Source organism: Salvelinus namaycush, chromosome 26 (assembly GCF_016432855.1).
Source record: "Salvelinus namaycush isolate Seneca chromosome 26, SaNama_1.0, whole genome shotgun sequence".
Classification (NCBI taxonomy): Eukaryota; Metazoa; Chordata; class Actinopteri; order Salmoniformes; family Salmonidae; genus Salvelinus; species Salvelinus namaycush.
In genome coordinates, this window is record NC_052332.1 from 23,920,763 (window position 1) to 23,939,644 (window position 18,882).

The 18,882-nt window shown below is 46.4% G+C and overlaps 1 protein-coding gene across 5 annotated transcripts in view; it reads left to right on the plus strand.

Moving 5' to 3' along the window:
• Positions 1-18,882, plus strand: part of LOC120021279 (retinoic acid receptor RXR-alpha-A-like) — a 154,425-nt gene that overhangs the window by 63,521 nt on the left and 72,022 nt on the right. The window lies entirely within an intron of this gene.

Sequence of the window (18,882 nt, forward strand, 5' to 3'; positions counted from 1 at the left end):
ATAAGCCCATACCAACTCATATCAGAGATGGTACATGAGTGTGCTATCAACAGGCATCATTACTGTTCTCTGTCTCCCCAGCTGTCGACCTCTACCTTTACAGTACATGTCAACCACCGGCCCCTCCTCTCCTCTTTACACAGTTGTGTGCCTCCAGGAAGACATGCAGGGCCTTCAGCCTTCCTGTTTGTGTGCTGCTGAGGCCTGGGAAATCAAGGAAAGGCCAGGAAAGTGAGGGGAAATAGACACACACACACTAGACACACACACACTAGCTCACACACACACACGCACACATTTATGCACTCTTGTGCACGCACACACACAAAAACACACACACGTGCACATACGAAAACACAGTACATGACCAGATCAGGCTCTTTTTTACATAACCGATAACACAAATCTGTGTCCTATTGCCCTCATGGTACCACCTTTTATCAAGCCAGAGAGTTGGAGTCGTTCCATCACTACTACTGGTCAGTGAAAGCCAGAACCCAGACAGTTTATATATCTCATTATTCCATCAGACAGATAGAGATGATCAGATCAGAGCCTAACAGACTGCTCTCTCTCCCATTAGATCAAATGTGTCCGTCCTGATGCACCGTCGCTCCCCACCACTAAGCCAACATAGACAGTCTAGACTCCTGATCCACTCTCTTGTTTTGTTTATGGAATGTACACAGATCAGCTCGGCAAACATGAACCTTTGATCCCTCTGGGCAAATCACCTTTTATCTTGCCTCCTTGTGTAACTGATTGCCTGAGCATGCAGAGAGCAGTCAGCGTTAGGTGATGGAGGCAGATGAAAACACGGTGGAGAGTGTGTGTGTATTTGTGTATGTCTGTGACGTGTGTGTGTGTCTGTGTGTGTGTGTGTCTGTGTGTATTTGTGTATGTCTGTGACGTGTGTGTGTGTGTCTGTGTGTGTGTGTGTCTGTGTGTATTTGTGTATGTCTGTGACGTGTGTGTGTGTGTGTGTGACACGTGTGTCTGTGACCTGTGTGTCTGTGTGTCTGTGACGTGTGTGTGTGTGTGAGACATGTGAGTGTGTGTCCTATCCCCTCTGCGCTCCGCATGGATGGATGTTTTCCTCTGATGTTCAGGTCCATATAGTTTCACAGCCCCTGGCGGAGGTCCTATGGGGGGATGTGAAGAAGCAGTTGGAGGGAGACAGAGGGAGAGCTGTGCTGCTGCTGCCTCATGAATCAAGCTCTCTGGCTGATCCTGTGACCCCCTGCTGTCTACGTTGACCCCTTGGTCGTATCTCACCCTGTGTCATGCGTCTCCGAGCTGCACACCAACACCACACACATACAAGGTGTTAATTGGCCCACGTTGGCCGAGGGAGGGTCGAAGGGTCAGTTGGTCTTATAGTGTGTGTGTGTGTGTGTGTGTGTATACACTCTGTAGGCCTACATAGTTATTCTTATATCTTCAGTCTAATTGTAGCCTTAGATAAAGTGTATCTGATGTGGATTTAATGCCGAACAGAGAATAAGTGGCTGATGACAGCTTGACATGGTGACTGTCGGGAACGTGTCTGTCCCTCTCTCGATCACTGGAGTTAGTTAAGACTGCAGCCTGCAGACGGACTGCTCTGATGTCAACTGTAGAGCTGTGTGAGGAGTTGACCCTGTGACCCCGTCCTGTCCACCAGCCTACTTGTTAAGGCTTGCCTGCCTACCTGGCTCTCCATGGCCCAGGAACGGACCCCTAATCCTGGCCTCCTCCTCTTCTCTCCCAGCTCTATCCCTGAGGTACAGGGAAAGGGGGAGGAGGGAGAAGAGAGAGAAGAGTGGGGGAGGGGGAGCGGAGATATTCTGCAGGGGATTGTGGGAACCCACTGATAAAGGCTTGCATCTTAATCCCTCCTAAGGCCTGTCTCACAGCCTTTACGTGATCATTAAGGGTGTGTGTGCGTTTGTGTTTGTGTGTGTGTTAAATATGCTAATATTCTGATGGGATTGCCGCGGTTCCTTTTCTGCAGTCGACAAGCCACCTATTCTTCAGCTGTATAATATGTGAAGGATACACTTCCCTTCATCTCATTTACAGTAACACAAAGTCACATAGCAGAGAGTCTGTATTCTTGGTAAGTATATTAAATACACTAATTACCTAGCTATAATGCTCCCTCTCCCACAAAAAGAGTCTCCCTCCTCCCTGGTTTTCCAGTAGGTTATTACTTAGGCCTAGCCCCTCTGCTCTGAATCTACCACCACAGGCTTTACTGGAATTTGGCAGAGGCAAGGCGTTCATCTTGTTTCAGTGTTTTATGAGTCTGATGTGTACGTCTGTAATTGCGGTTATGGGTGATTAAACTCCCGATGCCCCTCAGGATCCTCGGGCAGCTATCGCTCAGCGTCAGGCCCACTGCAGGCTCCGGGCTCCGGGCTGCAGCCTGTAATTGATTCCTTTATGTGCGTCCCTGAAATAAAGCTGATTTAAAGAGCATCGAATCAGCCCGTGAGTTTGTGTGTGTTTTGCTAGCTCAACCTCTGAGATGAGAGGCCCATAGATAAGAGAAAAGAGGACGGGTGTAATTTTGGAAGAACGGTGTAATCTGTAAACATGTTGTTGTGTGTGTGAGAAAGAGATTGGGTGAGTGGAGAGAGGAATGTGTGCATGCATACAGTACAGTCTATCTTATTTAGGAATTTCATTTGTGTGTGTGTGTTAATGTGTTTATGCCCATTCAGGCCTGTGTGTGTGTGTATCTTTGTATGCGTACAGTTTGATTCTCGGTGTGTGTATATACAAGGAAAAAGGGAGGCCTTGGGGCTTGCTAGCTTTCTGGTCTAATTGGCATGGTAATCATGTCTCTGTGGGTGGGATAGAGGATATGGGATGATGTGTATGATGGGAAGGTTCCATGCCTTATCTCTAGAGAAAGTGAGCGACCGCAGCCCCACTGAACTCCTCTGATCTCCAGCTTGGCCTGGCCTAACTCAGCTCCTCTGATGAGGGGAGCCTGTTTTCTCAGGTCCCCCAGTCAGACCAGCACACTGTGACCCTCGCCCCCGAGGGAGGTGGAGGGGAATCCCACATCACATCCCCCCTGCCCAGCGGGGCTGTTTGTGATGGCAGCCTGGGCTCATACAGGAGAATGGATGGGAGAGGGTAGAGAGGATGGAGTGAGCGAAAGAGGAGAAGTAATGGAAGGTCAGAATAGTTCCTAGAATAGAATGAGGAGAAGATTATTCAGAAAAAGAAGAGAGAATTGGAGAGAGGGCCGCAGTGGAGCGTTGTTGAGCACTGACTGTGGACCGAGGCTGAGCCTCCATTTTGTGTATGAAAGAGTAAAGCGTTTTCCTGCTGTGATCGACGTTGCTGCTTCCTTCTTCTATTTGGTCCACATTAAGGTGGTACACTGAGAACACTGAGTTGATGATGAAGCATTTTACTCTCCAAAACACGGATTTCTCAAGACTAAGTAGTTTCCCTTTTTAAAGTTTGGCCGTTCATGTGATTTTCTGGAAAAACCCAAGTTGAAGCTCCTTTTGAAAGAAGTCTGGTTGGACTGTGTTTGTTGGCCTGCTGCCAGTAACAATGGAAGTATGAGGAAGTCGGCAGCCTCCCTCCATGTCTTCTGTGCAACGTTGTTCAGATTGACTCTGTCAGGCCAGCCTTTGAGGCCTGGGATCCAGGTGGTCTGTACCCTGTGCCCCCAGGCCCTATATGCCCACAAACATGCCAGGCATCAGCAGCTTCCTCCTGGGGTGGCGGTGTCCTCCTGGACAAATCACAACGCTCCAAACTGTGGGCATATCCATCAGGAGCCAATGAAAAACACCCGTTTCTCTGGAGCAAAACCCAGTTTACTTGGTCTCTGTCACCTAGCCAATCAAAACACTCGATTCATGGGCATTCGGGGCCTCGGAGGCACAGGCAAATAAATATGAATTTGATCACATGGGAATAAACGTTTCCAGAAAATGTATTTCCCAGTGAGAATATCACAACAAATGCACATCAATGTTCCATAGCGTGCCATTAGAAAAGCAACCTTTAGATAGGACTGAGAGACCGTTGTTCTGTGGAGAGCCTTTCACAGTGGGGCGGCAGGTAGCCTAGTGGTTAGAGCATTGGGCCAGTAACTGAAAGGTTGCAAGATAAAATCCCAGACCTGACAAGGTGAAAACCTGTCGTTCTGAACAAGGCAGTTAACCCACTGTGCCTAGGCTGTCATTGTAATTAAGAATTTGTTCTTAACTGACTTGCCTAGTTAAATAAACTATGACTTCCTTTTAAGAAGTATTACAGGTTTGGAGTCATTAAAGGCAGGGAGAGGAGTTTGGGAATGGTGTGTGTGAGTGAGGAATACAAGCATGTATTATTAAGGATTAGGCTCTTACATCTTTGTCCTCTCCTAAAATAAAAGCTGTCCAGCTCTGCCAGGAGAAGAGATGAGCTCTTCAAAAGGCAAGCTGAGCTCAGACACACTGAAAAACCTCTGGGATGGCTGATCTTACCTGCTCACCAGAACTTTCTCATAGGGGCCCAGATAGAAGATCTCTCACTCCTCTTGACTGACCTGCGACAAAATACAAAATGAGGGTGTTGAGATCAAGATGTTAGAAATCTCCTGTCCTGTCTCAGAGGGGCCCAGATAGATGACCATCTGCTTCAGACAGAATTTGTTCTTAACTTACTTGCCTAGTTAAATAAAGGTTAAATTGAAAAAGATATATATCTAAAAAAAAAAACTGAAGGAAGTATCTCTCCCTCCTCATGACTGACTGAGACATCTGTTTATTAATGACTGTCTGAGACCTACTGTGCTCAACAGAAACCTTTCCCTGGAGTAATACAGTCACATACTTTCATTTCACTTTCCAACAACTCTGTGTGTGCTCAGTGTTTGTGTTTTTGTTGTCTAAATGCCAGTGGCAGCAGCAGCGAACGCTGGTCACGTCCCCGCCAGCACCCTCCGCCTGCATAATGAAAGAGAAACATGATGAGAGGGTGAAAACGTGAGCAGCAGAGGAACAGAGGGAGACAGAGGGACAGAGAGGGAGAGTAAAGGAGGAAGAGAAGGAGGAGAGGAAGCTGACGCAGGCCTCTGGAGATGCAGGCAGGGATCCTTCAGCACTGAGCCCAGTGCGTCTTCCCAGGACTTAAAAGACAGACTCTCCCAAACCGGGATTATCATCCTCCTCTAGGGACCCCCTCTGATGAACAAACACACAGAGAGATGGATAGAGAGAGAGAGAGAGAGAGAGAGAGAGAGAGAGAGAGAGAGAGAGAGAGAGAGAGAGAGAGAGAGAGAGAGAGAGAGAGAGAGAGAGAGAGAGAGAGAGAGAGAGAGAGAGAGAGAGAGAGAGAGAGAGAGAGAGAGAGAGAGAGAGAGAGAGAGAGAGAGAGAGAGATGGAAATAGAAAGAGGGAGAGAGAGAGAAAGAGAAAGAGATGGAAATAGAGAGAGAGAGAGAGATGGAAATTGAGAGAGAGAGATGGAAGTAGAAAGGGGTAGAGAGAGAGAGAGAGAGAGAGAGAGAGAGAAGGAAGGAAGGAAGGAAGGAAGAAGGTACTGAGAGAAGGGAACAGTAAGTTGGTTTGATCCTCTGCGCTACATGGATGCCATAACCGTTAATGCTTATTAGGATGGTTAACTTGGTCCATGCGTCTTTCTCTCTAAAGGATTACCTGCCTATAATACATCAATGGGATGTGTCCCTGTTTGAACTGGTGCTGTCCTGAAAATCATCTCTCCAGGCACACAATATCAGTGTAATCAGTTATGATGGCCCTCTGTCCTGCTAACTGGCAGAAACACCTGGAATCACTCGCAATAGTGATCCCATAGTGCAATACGATACAACTGGCTTACAATGTGGAGACTGAAGCAAGGATGTTTTAAGAAATATGCATTTGTTTGAGCTAGGATTTTAGCCAGCAGGGTTTTGTTGTCATCATGACTTCTCTGACAGATGCTTTGTTGGCGCCTGTTTTCTATTGGTTGGATTCTCAACACAAGCCTATAATTGGCTGTGTATCTATTATGTTGTTGTCCCAGAAGGTGTTTGTCTGGTGTGAAGTGGTCATCTGCTTTGATGTCTGGTAATTTGATGGACGTGGTCCCTTGGTTTGTGTGGCCTTACGCCTCGTCCCTGACTTAGTATGTGTACGCTGAAACCTCAATACGCTTCTGCTAGCCAAACATTCATATCCATGGTGTTCTATATTGCGTGAGAGAGAGATAGGGGATCATCCTTCAATAGGAACCCTCACTATATTTGATGATTCTGTTTGTCTTGGAATCACAACTGCCCCCCTCCACAGTTCGTGGTCCCTTTACCGACCCCCTCCTGGGTTTTATGTTGTTATTTGTGTGCTGAGAGTTAACGGAAATGTGCACACATTCGATATGACACACACACACATGCCCCCCCCCCCCCCCCCTCCCCCCCCAGTGAGGCGCGTGTGTTCCCCCTGACTCGCGAGGCCTCTTCCTGCAGCACGTAGACACATAGTTTCCCAGAGCAGCCCCCCCCACCTCCCCTTCAACTCCCCCTCAGTCTCACCCTTGGGGCCTGGACTGGAGGACTGCCTTCTCTATGTTTCTGGGGAAGGCTGGGGCTGGCAAACCCACCCTGCGGCCCCCTTGCTGCTCTGTTCCAGCACAGAACAGGGCCAAGAGCCAGATCATTCTCCATTTGGGTTTCATTACGCAGAGCCCCAGCACTGCACAGCCCAGAAGAAAATAATAATATTCCGAAAAAAACTGGGGGAGAAAAAAATATTTCAAAGGCTTGTTATATGGTCAATAAATTCAGGCTTCCCACTGAAACAGATCACATTCTTTTTTGTTTTTCCAAAATGAAACGGGAACCAGGTTCTTTTGTCTTTCTGACGCAAATTGAAAAGGATCTGTTATCCTAAATGATATGTAAACCCAGCTTTGTGTAAGAGAGAAATGATAGTTTTTATGAACCATTATAATATCGCTCTCAAACCTACAAGGGTATATGTGGAGTGATGTGTAGAAACATCTGCTCTGGACAGAGACCAAGGACGAATCCTACACACACACATAATCAAATCCACACGTACACATACGCCGATACACATTTTCAAAGTTTCCCCCATGTAATCTATTAACACAGAAACTGAGGCCAAGGCTCTTGCTATCATTAGCATTTATTACCTTCATCAGATGTATTCACAACCCCTCTCTGAGTACTTATACGGTGCATTCGGAAAGTATTCAGACCCCTTGACTTTTTCCACATTTTGTTACCTTACAGCCTTATTCTGAAATGGATTGCATTGTTTTCCCCCCTCATCAATCTACACAAAATACCCCATAATGACAAATCAAAAACAGATTTTTACAAATTTTTACAAATGTATTACAAATAAAAAACATAAGTATTCAGACCCTTTACTCAGTACTTTGTTGAAGCACCTTTGGCAGCGATTACAGCCTCAAGTCTTCTTGGGTATGACGCTACAAGCTTGGCACACCTGTATTTGGGGAGTTTCTCCCATTCTTCTCTGCAGATCCTCTCAAGCTCTGTCAGGTTGGATGGGGAGCAACGCTGCACAGCTATTTTCAGGTCTCTCCAGAGATGTTCGATCGGATTCAAGTCCGGACTCTGGCTGGGCAGGACTACCAGACTTCCGCTCAAGGACACTCTGGAGCAGGTTTTCATCAAGGATCTCTCTGTACTTTGCTCCGTTCATCTTTCCCTCGATCCAAACAAGGACACTCTGGAGCAGGTTTTCATCAAGGATCTCTCTGTACTTTGCTCCGTTCATCTTTCCCTCGATCCAAACTAGTCTTTTAGTCCCTTCCGCTGAAAAACACCCCCACCACATAGTGCTGCCAACACCATGCTTCACCATAGGGATGGTGCCATTATTCCTCCAGACGTGACGCTTGGCATTCAGGCTAAAGAGTTTCATCTTGGTTTCATCAGACCAGAAAATATTGTTTCTCATGGTCTGAGGGTCCTTTAGGTGCCTTTTGGCAAACTCCAAGCGGGCTGTCATGTGCCTTTTACTGAGGAGTGGCTTCCGTTTGGCCACTCTACCATAAAGGCCTGATTGGTGGAGTGCTGCAGAGATGGGTGTCCTTCAGGAAGGTTCTGCCATCTCCACAGAGGAACTCTGGATCTCTGCCAGAGTGACCATCGGGTTCTTGGTCATCTCACTGACCAAGGCCTTTCTCCCCCGATTACTCAGTTTGCCCTGGTGACCAGCTCTAGGAAGTCTTGGTGGTTCCACACTTTTTCCATTTAACAATGATGGAGGCCACTGTGTTCTTGGGGACCTTCAATGCTGCAGAAATGTGTTGGTACCCTTCCCCAGATCTGTGCCTCATCCCAATCCTGTCTCGGAGCTCTACGGACAATTCCTTCAACCTCATGGCTTAGTTTTTGCTCTGACATGCACTGTCAAATGTGAGACCTTATATAGACAGGTGTGTGCCTTTCCAAATCATGTCCAATCAATTGAATTTACCAAAGGTGGACTCCAATCAAGTTGTAGAAACATCTCACGGATGATCATTGGAAATAGGATGCAGTTGAGCTCATAGAAAATGGTCTGAATACTTATGTAAAAAAGGTATTTCTGTTTTTTTAATTTGCAAAAATGTATAAAAACCTGTTTTCACTTTGTCATTATGGGGTATTGTGTGCAGGTTGATGAGGAATTTATTATTTAATAACAATTTTAAAATAAGGCTGTAACGTAACAAAATGTGGAAGGGGGGTCAGAATTCTTTGCGAATGCACTGTATTAGAATAGTGGAAGAGGCTCACTACAGAAAGAGCCAGTCGTCTGTTAGACTGTTAGATGCCTCAGTGTGGTCTGACCAGTAGAACGAACGGCCATTCTGTTTTTATTCCCTAATAATTGTCATAATTCATAACTGTGGTTGGATGGTTTTATTAGACCTCAGTCCTACTCAGACATGGTTTCAGGCCCCATAGCCTACTGTATCCTCCTCCTCCCTCTTAAGGTTTCCTGTTCCCTCTCTCTGTCTAATTGCCTAGACTTGAGTGGCGACTAAATAGACTCTGTGGTTTTCCACTGAAGAGCTCTTCAGGCCTGGGGAAGGCACAGGTCCTGACCACCAGACTCCCCTCACGCCTCATAAAAGCAGAGGCTGCAGGGCCCCAGCTACCCTGCAGGGTGATGCATGGGAAAAACAACTCAGAGCTCCTCAGGCCCAGACTGCTGCAGCTCACCCTTCTGGGGCCTCAGTTTAGATAGCGAGCTTCTCATAAGGACACATTTTTGATGATGACCATTGGAAGTGAGAATGAATGGGATAGCTGTTCTGAACCAGTTGTAAATTATAGTTATAATCTAGCCTGTTTCTTTCTGATATCAAACTTTGTCCGAGTGTGTGTGTGTGTGTGTGTGTGTGTGTGTGTGTGTGTGTGTGTGTGTGTGTGTGTGTGTGTGTGTGTGTGTGTGTGTGTGTGTGTGTGTGTGTGTGTGTGTGTGTGTGTGTGTGTGTGTGTGTGTGTGTGTGTGTGTTTGGCAACAAGGCGGGTAGATAAGGCTCTCAGCTGTGATTTGATCTCTAGTGCTTGCATACAATTTCAGATAGCCAACAAAGAGGAAGCTCAACATTGAATCATAGCTTCCTGGCTGCCCCGAATCACCGTGTTTACTGCAAGCATATTACAGAGAACACACAAATAGTCCCTGCAATGAGCAGCTCTTGCAGCCATGTGACCATGTTGAGAGCCCTACAGTACTGTAATCAGAGCTGTGTCGTGTCCACTCGGTTAAAGGAAACCTGTAAAACAATAAGCTAGCCTATCTTCCTAATAATAGTAGGTGATCCACAGAGGAGCTGAGAGCAGGCTCTTACAGCTCTCACGTAATCATCCATCTATGGAGTAAAACACTTTTTTTCTCTCTAAGAGATTGAGCTCCATCCTGTTCTGTTCTGTGTAAAAGCAGGGCTGCCTACCTAGCGCTAGCTGTTAGAGGCGTATTTACGTAGCGCTGCCCTGCCTCTGACAAGGTAATGAGTCTTCAGAGAGCCCAGGGGAGGCCGGGCTGACCCGGCAGCAGCAGATGTAATCATCTTCTCCGGGGAGGACTCCACAGGTTGTCCTGCTTCAGTAATTACCTTTACATGTAATGTCTCGCTCCCGCTCTAATCAACTCATCCATTGTCAGGCAGATAGAGCTCCGGAGGAGAGGAGAGTGGTAGGGCTTGGGGACGCTGCAGCCTGCATCTCTGATGTAGAAATATGCATCCCTCTGGGCACAGACGTCAGTTCAACGTCTATTTTTGATTTACATTTGGTTGAGTTGACAACTAATGCAAATTCAATGTGAAATAAAAATCACCATGTCTTTGGATTTAGGTTCAACGTTGGGTGAAAAAAATACGAAATTCCCTTAAGTTGATGACTTTTTGCAAATCCAATCAGTTTTCCATGTTGATTCAACGTCATCACATAGACTTTTGTTGTTGAAATGACATGTAAACAACTTTGATTCAACTAGTTTTTGCCCGGAGGAATGTGCCTCCCCGGCTTGATGAGTGTGATTCCCAGGCTGTCACAAAGGAATGGCACGTCATAGCTTCAGCTGAAGGGCTTAAAGGGACATGGGGAGATATGAGGGGAGGCTGTGAAGGAGTTTTCAGGTACATGCGGAGATGGATTTGGACTGAAAGGATATAGTGGGTGTGTGTGTTTGTGTGTGATCTGACCTGTCAGGATTTGAACTTCTGGCCATGTATTGGTCTGGCCATGAAGATGACGGAGTGTGTGACAAGACAGATCCCATGGACTCACTGATGGAGACAGGAACACTGATATGATAGAGATCCCTGTCATGCTACATGAAACTGAACATTTGCATTGCCCCGAATCCCTTACAAATACCTGCTCTTTTTATCAATACTGTGCCGAGTTCATCCAGAGAATCGCTCTATCAGACGTCCCTGCATTTGGCCGCTCTCCAAACTCCTAAATCAATTTCACTCAGTAGGAAGCTCTCCAGAACAGATCAACCTCTGTGGCAGCCAGGCACTCTGGATGGAGAGTGTAGTGTAGTGCTGCCTGGCCTGGCCCAGCTCTATCTACTCTGAGCAGCATCTGCTCTTTTGTTCCCCAGCTAGCGCTGCTGCTGGTGGGGCTGACTAGCTGTCTGGCTCACAGAGAGATGCCGTATCACCTCGGAGCGAAAGAGAACAATTAGGCCATATCAGCAGATCACAGTGTTGGCAGCAAGGCCACAGTTGGCGATAGCGCTGGTAATCTGCAGCTTAGCTGGCACTTAGACGTGGCCAACCGTGTCTCTGTCGCCTCTCCAGCCACTTCAGTCAGCCAGGCCGCTCCGCTCATTCTCTCATAGCCAGAGAAAAACGCTCTTTCTTCCGACTGATGGCACAGCCATGGGGAGAGGAGTGAGAGGGACAGAGAGAGTTAAATCTTAATGAAGCCAGTTGTGTCAGCGGATAAAAGAAGAGAATGAGGTTATATCAACATTCCGTATCAAATGATGGTCGTTAGCGGCCCACCTACTGAGATGGTATGGGTGGCCTATTTGAGTTTCTTTCAGACACTTTTCCAGCATTGACGTTTTTCCCCCGTTTTTTCTTTCTTTCACTGTACATGTGGTTTGCAGACGGGATAGGGGCCTTTTCAGAAAGTGAAAGCGGGTTGAGGAGAGGAGAGAGCAGAATAATACCTTTATTTAGGCTTCCCGGAGTCTCCCGCGACAGTTGCGGTTCTGCTGTCGGCTCGCATCTCCTCTCGTCATGACTGCCGGAGAAAGCAATAGCCGTCACCCTGAGCCCCCACCTACCCCACACCCTGTCCTTTCTTGCCAGCTCCCCCTTGCCATAGAGTAAACACATCAGGCTGGAACATTTACTCTGACTGCTTAAACTGTGTGGACCAGATTAGCCTGTTTATACAAACCCAGAGAGAGAGTCTCCCTGATTAATGAGCAAACACTCGCGCGCACACTCACACGCAAAGAAAATTGTCCTGCATTGAGAAAGTCATCATAATAAACAGTGCAGCAGTTAAATTATTGATAGCGAGTGTGAGGAGTATCATAATAAAAGTCTCATAAATATTGTTAACACGTGCACAGAAGTCACTTTTCTCGCCAAGCATCCTGGATAAAGTGCCAAGGTAGTTGCTTGTCATTTCTCGGCGGATTCAGACGTCGTAGGTAAAGCACTCCAAATGAGCATGCCAATATCTTCATTTCCTTTCATTTTTGTTTTTGGGCCCTGGAATTATGCAACAGCGGTGTGGGCCTCTTTGGATTGGGTTCTGTTTTCTCTCCCTCATATCTGTGAATACACCAGAACCTCCCTGAGAAATGCTAATGACGGCTGTTTCATCCTCACTGCTGCGGCTGCCCTGCGCCGTGCTCACTCTGGGTCTTCAAACCGCCATTCCTCCTACCTCCAAACATCTTTGTGAGTAATAGATTTTGCGCGGAGCCTCAAAAGAGGGAAGTGGCTGCACAAGGCTGCGTCGATAAGAAAGCCCAAACTTAAGTGCTGGTTTACGAGCCTAGCCGCTGTAATGAGGCGGACAACGTGTGAATGATTCACCAAGAGGATGAAGGCTCCCGTTGGTCTTGATGCTGAGTACAAGGCTGTGAAAATCTGTGAAATGATCTCTTTTTTCCTGGACTGGTTATCAGCGATGGCATCATTTCTGGAGTGGACCGCTGCCATAAGAGCAGTATGGAAAACCCATTGTGCATAGAGTCTGAGCCGGGACCCTGCCAAGGTGGCATACGGCTCTGAGGCTCCTCTCGTTGTCAGTGTTATGCCTCCTGGAAATCTATCTCTTTATGACATTGTTAAGGATCTGAAGAGGCCTATGGAGGGATGTGGGTATAATGGGGTTGGGAACTTAACCATGGGTTGGCATTTGCTGTGTGTATCCCAATGTTAGAGTGAAGGGACTGGAGAGAGTGGGTGTGGTGGGGATTGACATTGAGTCATCCTGACTCTGCAGGACGAATGAGTGCATCATGAAAACTGGACGTCGGTGATTTCCATGGATTTCGAAGAGTCTGTTTTGTTGTCACTTTATCCCCCTCCCTCCCCCACATCCTCCAACCAAATCTCCCCGGTGGCGTTGGGTAGTTGAATTATGGAGGATGGCAGTTGGAGAGGGAGATGAGAGAAGCGCTAGGAACAGACTCTGTGTTCCTGAGGTTTTAGGTCCTCTCCGTTTGGGTCCGGTTACGGGGTGTTCTTATTCATAATGCAGGACCCCCTGGTGGTGGCAGAAGCACTTTAACACAGAGCTGATGGGCTGGTGGTGCTTTAGGAATCCATCAGAAATCCCACCACTGCCACTAACACGCCTCTGAAAGCACATGGCCTAGAGAGTTATGACTCATGAGTCACTGACTCACTGGTTCTATGTGTTGAAACAAATAATCCCTCTTCTTTCAGAACTGAACTAGACCCCTATAGGCCCTATGTCTGAACACCAGTACACTAACAGGATCCAACCAATTGACTGTCTCTTCACAGAACTCTCAGAGCACAGACCAGGCTTTGTAAGAATGGGCTTGGTTTTATTAAACTCTCTGCCTCAGAGGAATGCAAAGTGGCTTTGTTCTCCGTGCATGATGATACTGTAACTGTTCCAGACAGATAAACTAAATGTGATCCTTCTGTGGCTCAGTTATACACTATCAACCCCCAGAACAGAGGTGAAGGCAGAGAGAGAGAGAGAAAAGCAAGGAAGAAAGACAGAAACAGAGAAAGAAGGAATTGGTCTGTAGCTCAGTTAGTAGCGCATGGTGCTTGCAATGCCAGGATAGTGGATTTGATTCTGGGTCCACCCATACTTAAAATGTATGCATACATGACTGTAAGTAATTTGGATAAAAGGAGGGAGAGAGAAGCAGGACAATTAATAAATTAACCCAATTTATTTTCAAGTGCAGACATTAGTCATGCAGTCAGGTCTCTGGCAGGATCCCACTGCTGTGTGAGGTCCAGGACCTGGGCTCCTCCCCTCCCTCCTTTCACATCTCTGGGGGTGTGCTCCCCTGACCCTCCCACCCACTCCCATTTATCTCTGGGACACCCTTCACCTAACTCCCCTCCCCAGCCTCCTCCCAGTCCGAATCCTGTATACAGCAGTCAGGCCTCATGTCACAGAGTAGAATACTGAATGCCCCAAACACCTCCCCTCTCATCTCAGCTCTTATCACATCCTATAAACAACATAACACAGCTCAGCTGAATGAGAGGACCTGGCTGGTTTCCACAAAGAAAGCACACTGAGGGAGGGAGGGAGAAAAAGCACAAGGGAGAGTCCTGCGTGTGTGGAGTGTTTAGTGTTGCACTCTGCCGCCTCCTGCCTTTGAGATGGGCACTAATTTCCTCATTTGTATCTGTCAGTTGTGCTTCTGTGTACCCGGCAGCGCGGCCCAATCGACAGCCTGGAACAGGCAGGCAGCGCTGGAAGCCATTCGGAACGACAAAGCTCAGAAACACTTTCATTCCCCATCAAAACATGTGTCAACCTTTTGTGTTGTGTGTTGTGTTGGCACAGAGGAGACCTGGACACCTGCCACTGTTTTTTGGATGTTGCCACCAGTTCCCCCCCTCTACTCCCTCTAGCTCTCTTTTAAACGCTCTTATCTAATCTTGTGAGCATATTTGTTTTATGTGCGGTGCAGGTAGTACAAACGGTCGCTGGAACTTGCCCTGTTTCTTCAGACGACTTGTAAAACATGTTTCGCTTCCCAGCTCAACAGGTCGGGACAGAAATGAGTGTGTGGAAGAGAAAACGGGTTGGAATGAAAGCATAGTGAGCTGCTAGTAGAGGGCTAGTAGAGCTGGGAGGAGCTCAGGCAGCTATAGCGGATACGATAGTAAGAGACCCAGTAGAGGCAGGATAGAAGCACCAAGGTATATATTGATTGGATTTTCCCTGCTGCCTTTGAAGAGAATTTAGAAAATGGTTAGCTCCGCAGTGTCACTCTGTGACCTTGGTGACAGAGACTGCAGTGGTGGCAGTACCGTCCCACCACCCCCACCCTGTCTGTCCCCTCTTCTAACAGCTGTGCCCCTCTCTGGGGGGGATTAGAGCCAGAGCCCTTTTCATCCATCTGTAATCCTGCTCTGGCATCCCCACCCACTCACTCGCACAAGAACACACAAGCAAGCGCCACTTAGGCTTGGTGGGCAAACACACACACAAGAACACACACACACACACACACATACAGCACACTGTACCCATTTATGATAAATTAGGTTAACTTAACTAAATGGAGTCATACACTTATGACTAAACACAGAATCAGCCTCAGGCAAGGCAAGGTCAGCACTCAGCAGACATACAGTCATGTTCTTATGTCTTCCTGCTCTGGTCTCTTCACTGAGCCCTGGTCCCCTGCTAACAGCCAGAGAGAGAGAGAGGCTTGAGTTGCCCCACATCCTGGCTCTCACTCATCCCCCTGAGGGTTAGGGCCTGCCTGCCTCAGCCTGGGCCTCCTCTCCTCTCTCTCTGTCAGCTAACCTGCACCCCCCACTGAGGCCCCACATTGACAGATTGGCAGCTCTAATACCACAGCCTGCTTTATCACCCTGAATTAAAACCCAATTGGAGGATGGATTTGAGGAACTGCTGGCTCAGACAGAGCTTCTTTAGCAATGGGAAGAATAACATGTCATCATGAGGATGGAAGCACTTGAATATCATCAGTCCGAGGATTAATTATAGAACTGATATAGAGTTGGCCATTTATTGAAGAGTGTTTGTTTGGGAGTGGATAGGGCTGCCCCTCCCTCCCGTCCTGTGTATGTGACTGTGAGGTAGTGGCGTGTTTGCAGGAAGTGCTCGTGAAGAGAGCAGGATGCAGGGGAAGTGTTTGGCTGAGCTGAGCTGGCAACCTGGCTGCTGTTAGGAAGCCTGCTGACCAGGAGAAACTGAGGGGCGCAAAGCCCCATGCCCCCCTCTCACTGAGGAAATACCTCCAACACACACACACACACACACTGGGCTGTGATGTCAGTGGGACAGAGACAAAGCGTTGCTGGAGAACGCTCCAAACTGGACTTGTTATTCTCAACTGTCACCTAATTGAGAAATCCATCAGTTTTATTTTGCTGTGCAGAAAAAGAGGAATTCAGCCCCCTATGAAACATGGCAGGATGGATGAGGCCTGCTCTACATTTGTTTGTCCATATCTGAGGATATTCTTTGCGAAGGTGCACTGAAAGCCAGCTTATGTTGTTAGCAACCTTGACAAAGTGGGTAGTGGACAGAGGCATAAAGGAGGAAGTGAAAGAATGATATTTGAGAGAGGGAGGGAGAGTGAGAGATATAGCCATAGTCATCATGTATAGCCCTGTCACCAAGCACAGAGTGATCTGCCTAATCTGTACATCCCACCTCCCCTCTCTTTCATATCCTCTGTGATGACAGCTGATAGCATAACGGACTGCCCACACTGGCATAACACCTTTTCTCTTGACCCCCCCACAAGGTCAGAGTTCGCCCCTGTGGTGCCAGGGCATGTATAGCTTTGCTTTAGCTAATGAATAAATGTTTATTTGTAGGCCTATTTGGTCATAATTTTCTCATGTTAAGCCTAACTAACGTTTCACAAAGCTATACACAGTGTCACAATGCTGCCATCTTTAGACTGCTGGTTGGTGGCAATAATGTCATTATTTGTTCAGTGATTAATGTTGGAAATTCAAACATTGCAGATTGCAAAATGTATTTTCGATGCAACAGCATGCTAATCAGCTACCAATAGAATGTTTTGAATATACAACTGTCCTGTCCTGCTAGCTGAACCTGTATGACATGAGCCGTCCTCGTGCTCTCTCCCAGCTTGGATAGAAAGTTGTGCTTAAAACCAGTCCGTTAATGCCAAATAATAGTCAGTCCACCCTCAAATCTCTACTTTACTAGGGATTGTTTCATTATGCAGTGTACTATCTATAGCTGTATATTTAACTGCTATTTATACACATTTATAAAAATGGTGCATCAAATAGCCTAACAATGACGAAAAAAGTAGTCGGCTTGAGGTTAAATTCAAGCACTATTTATTGTTGAACTCCCCTGGTCTCCTGAAGTCCTCCTGTGCTGTGTTCAACCCAGACTTTATTGAGAAATTGTGCATAATATGTTAATTGAACTGCACACAATTTAAACTTAGTCTGAAATGATGCCAAGATATACCAGAGGTAAGGGATTGTTGATGTTTGCAACCACACAACTCAAATGCTGGTTCACCAGTATGATCAAAATCGCAAAAGGCTTTTTTGTTCAAGCCCACAACAACGGTTGTCCGCTAAAGATGATCATCTGTTTGCATCTGCCAGTATCCAGACGACCTATTCCAAGAGCTTCCTATACAGTCCATCTCTTTCCGCAACGTGTTGAGGCGGACAATTAAGGACAATGAGAGGCTCAATTAAAGGTGTTGCAGAACTGCTGTATTTGAAGCACACCTCCCTTCTGTCCAGTTTCCTTGCTGTTGCTACGGCAATAAAGCTGTTTTAACCATCCCTGTAACTGTCGTTTCTGTGGAGAAATCGTTTTCTCAACTAAAACTCATAAAGAACTACCTAAGAATAATTAGGCTCCCGGTCTGATATGTGCTTTTGAACACCTGACCACCTGTAAGTCATTGCACTGGCACCGTCGTAGCCTTGACCACAGCATTTGTACACTCATATTCTCTGCTGCCGGCAGTTCTCTGCTGCCTGCGACTGGAACGAATTGCAAAAATCTCTGAAGTTGGAGACTTTTATCTCCCTCAACAACTTTAAACATCTGCTATCTGAGCAGCTAACCGATCGCTGCAGCTGTACATAGTCCATCGGTATATAGCCCACCCAATTTACCTACCTCATCCCATACTGTTTTTATTTATTTACTTTTCTGCTCTTTTGCACACCAGTATCTCTACTTGCACATGATCATCTGATGATTTATCACCCCAGTGTTAATCTGCTAAATTGTAATTATTCGCTCCTATGGCCTATTTATTGCCTACCTCCTCATGCCTTTTGCACACATTGTATATAGATTCTCTTTTTTTTCTTTTTTTCCCCTACTATGTTATTGACTTGTTTATTGTTTACTCCATGTGTAACTCTGTGTTGTTGTCTGTTCACACTGCTATGCTTTATCTTGGCCAGGTCGCAGATGCAAATGAGAACTTGTTCTCAACTAGCCTACCTGGTTAAATAAAGGTGAAATAAAATAAAAATAAAATATCCCCTCATACTTTCAATCAGTTTAATTTTTCAAGGCCAGAGTCACTTTTTCAGTCACATTCCTGAAGCCCAAGAAACAAACGCTTAGCTTCCTAGTACATATAGACATTTAAAAGGTTTCTGAATTACTTTTTGGAAGGTTACTGTCAAAATGATTTGTTAAATGTTTTAAAAAATTGATTTTGATGACATGTGCATGGGCCCCCAGAGCTCGTGGGTCCCCTGCCTTGTGGGGGCTTTGGGGGTGTCCGGTATGCCAGTGACTGCCCGGCAATGAGTCACATAAAAAAATATATACTGTATATATTTGTCTCATGCGCCGAATACAACAGGTGCCGTAACCTTACCGTGAAATGCTTATGTATGACCCCTTAACCATCCATGCAGAGTTCCAAAAAAGTAAGTGAGAAAAATTGCTAAATAAACGAAAGAAAAATAGTAACAAATAAAATAACAATAAATACAAGGGGTACCGGTACTGAGTCAATGTGCAGGGGAACGGGTTAGTTGAGGTACACTAATTTAGGTAGTATGTACAGTATGTAAGTACCAGTCAAAAGTGTTAAACAAATGAAAATATATGTTACATTTGAGATTCTTCAAAGTAGCCATCCTTTGCCTTGATGACAGGGAGAGAGAAAGGGAGACAGAAAGAGAGAC